Source organism: Saccopteryx bilineata, chromosome 3 (assembly GCF_036850765.1).
Source record: "Saccopteryx bilineata isolate mSacBil1 chromosome 3, mSacBil1_pri_phased_curated, whole genome shotgun sequence".
NCBI classification, from domain to species: Eukaryota; Metazoa; Chordata; class Mammalia; order Chiroptera; family Emballonuridae; genus Saccopteryx; species Saccopteryx bilineata.
Window position 1 is genome coordinate 79,599,115 of NC_089492.1, and position 3,314 is coordinate 79,602,428.

Genomic DNA, 3,314 nt, shown 5'->3' on the forward strand with positions numbered 1-3,314 from the left:
CAGCTGGTGGAAAAAGTGTATGGGCTGCCCACACACCCACCTGTTGATTTCTGGGGCAAAGCCCATCTCTCCTTGCCCATATCCCTCAGTCTCTAAGTGATATTTTGTAAGGTGTCTCTTGATATTCACTATCACCTACTACTCTGGTATATTTTTGTTTTTTTGTTGTTGGTTGGTTTTTTTTTTTTTTTTTTTTTTTTTTTGGCAAGGAGAATGGGGAATTTCCTTTGTTTTGATGACCTGTTTAGGACACCTTTCAAGGGTATGGATTGATCACAGATTATTTTGTGACAGTCTTCTTGGCAGGGTGAGGAGTCTCAGTGTGCTGTGTGATACTGATGTGTGGGGCTGCAGAAAGTGGGCTCCTGGAGACTGAAAGTGACTGCGTGGTCACTGGTTCCCTCACAGTGTCCAGCTCAAGGCTTTGCAGGAGATTCACGTGTACTCAATATTTAATGAATCGAATGTTTTTTTAAATTTTATTTTATCTTTGGTAATTCTCTTACTATTTGGGATCAGATGCACTCTCTAAGTCAATGCAACAATAAAATGTAAGTTATCTTTTAGAAAGTGTTTCTTCTAAAAGGAATACTTACTAAATCTGCCGGTGTAACCAGATGTTCTAATGGTTTTACAAATATCAGTGGGAAGGCATAGCTTTAGTTTGCAAACACAGGTTGTGAAGCACTCTATCCCAAGAAGGAAGTGTGTTTTACACGTGGAGAAGGTAAGTTGCTATTCCTGAGGGGTAGGAGTGAATGATGGGGATTCTAAGTACTGGGTATTAGACTTACTGCACTTCCAGTTCTGGCTTCTTCTCCCAGGAAAGAACAATGATCTATCTTATAGGTGAGTAACAATTCAGCTTTCTTGTAGATCATAGACATGCAAAAGGGAAGGTGTGGCCCGGTGCAGGCCAGGGAGCTGTTTTCCTAAGGAGTCTCATGAACTGATACACCTTGGTGAAGTCCTTCAGATCTCTAGTCAGGCCATTAGCTCGGCAAGGTCAGAAACCTAATTCGTGGTTAGCACAGTAAAATCCTTTCTCAGGTGCAGACTCACCGTAATTGAGCTCACCAGTCAGATGCATGGAACAAAAGTCCAGTCATTCATGTATAATGAATAATACAAGTCTTACATGAGCTGGGGTACTCCAGTCAGCATGCCCGTTCATCCAAGGAATATTAATACCTTCCATTGGGAAGGCCGCCATGGACAAGAAGTCAAATCAGAAGAAGTTGGCTGGGGGAGTGTGGTACTCAGAACAGAGGACACAGATAGAAGTGCTTTGTATTATTAGACCTGGAATCGTCTGAAACCTCCAACTCACCAAAAGGGTGATTTTCAAAGTGAGTTTACAAAAACAGAATTTTGTTGGCTGTACCCTCAGCATAATCTCCAAAACACAGGTAATTTTTCCAAGTGGACTAAAATACTCGGTCTGTGGGCTAATGTTTGCGCAATGTTGGATCATGTTTGGGTAAACTCCATTACTGTGTACTTCTGTGTTTTTCAGCATGTTATTTTCCTGTGACAAATCAAATTGTCCCTGGTTATCTGGACGTGTCTACTTATTATATTTACACAAATAGTGGTTTCATATCTGAAGGCCACTCTGCCCTTTAAGGGGTGTGTTTATATCTGATTTTTATCTGTAAGGCACGGATTATGAAGCCCAACAGTTAGAGCTCTTTGGCTTATGTATAGAATTTTCAACTTCTTTTTCTTATTCTCAAGGTTTTTCTGGAAAGTCCCAATAGAAGCCCCAAGTACACAATGGTACTGTTTATATCTGTTTATATCCACTTATTGAATGGGTAAAAAAGAAAACCAAATGACACAGCAGACCTAGAAGAATTCAACATGGCCTGTTTCTTCATTTCACCCTGTTTTATTTTCATGGGAATTTTCCTCCAGGAAAACTTAGCTTTGGATGCAGACAAAAAGCAGTAAGATAAAAAGCAGGCATTCAGACGAGAAGAGAGGCAGTCTGATAAATATGAGTCAGACTAGTCACCGTCTTGTCACCAAGCTGATGTCCTGCAGGTATAGAAAGACAATTTGCAGGGTTGTTATGTAATAAGAATCTTCAGGATCCATGAGACTCCTGCAGCTCTCACCCCAAGGTCCCCCCATAATCGTTCACCTAACCAAGCCCTTTCTCTCGGTGTGGGGACCATGCCACCGGGACACCCTGAAGTCAAGTAGCGAAACAGCAATACCCAAGCCCACTTCTACTTCCTCCTCTGTTTGCTGTGTAGTTGCGACACGGTCTGAGTTTTTCCCTTTAGAAACCGAATCTGGACAAACACTAGCTCGAAATGCCCCCTCCCTGAACAAGGAAAGCTTCTGCTGTGCTGGCCTCCCCAACGCACGTGTTTAACTGAGTTTGCTCACTCACCACAAGAGTCTGAAATTCAAGCCACAGTGATCCTTCTAGTTAATGGATTCCATTAAGAAAAAGCAAAGTTGAATCTGGCTTCCTGGCCAGTATTAAAGAAAAAGGTGTAGCAGAAGGCTCTGTTTTGTTGATTACCAGGATATACTTCCTATGACAAGCAAGATCTCCTTGTTGTGAGTAATGAAAATAGATCCCTGTTAACAATTATCAAGATGAAAAGGTTACAAACACCTGTTCCATTTGAATTTTTCAATAAAAGAAAGAACCTGAGATATCTCTATTACTTCCTAATGCTCAATAATAGATAACTGCTTGAATTAATTCCTATAAGTGATTAATGTGTATTGTAAATGTGTCAGTTTCCCACCAGGTCAGATGATATCTTTCCAATGACTTGGAAAACCTTAACTATGTGCTGCTGTTCTGTGAGCTTACATGTGACCACTCTGCAGCTAAGTTGTAAATCTGAGCCCAAGTTGTCTCTGATGCTCCTCCCCACCACCCTTTACTCCCCTTAGTCTTGGCACAGCATCTGAGAAATACCATGTGCCCGATTGTGAATTCAATGATTTACCAGACGGGGTACACACATACTGTACACACATGCATATGTGGGTATGCGTCTCACCTCCTCTCTACTCTGTGGAGACATGTGGTTCCTGCCGCATCACCTCCTTACAGAGGCTTTCTCTGACTCAAATCACACTGTTTTTCTCTTCCTCGTGACCTTGCTTTATGTTCTTCCATGGCACTTAACACACCAGAACACTGTTATTTATCGATTTCTAATGTTACCCGTCTCTCCCACCACAATGGAACATCTTAAGAACAGGAATTTTATTTTGTTAACAAGTGCTCCCGACATCCAGCAGGGTTCAGCCTGTGATAGGTATCAATAAATATTTAATGAGCA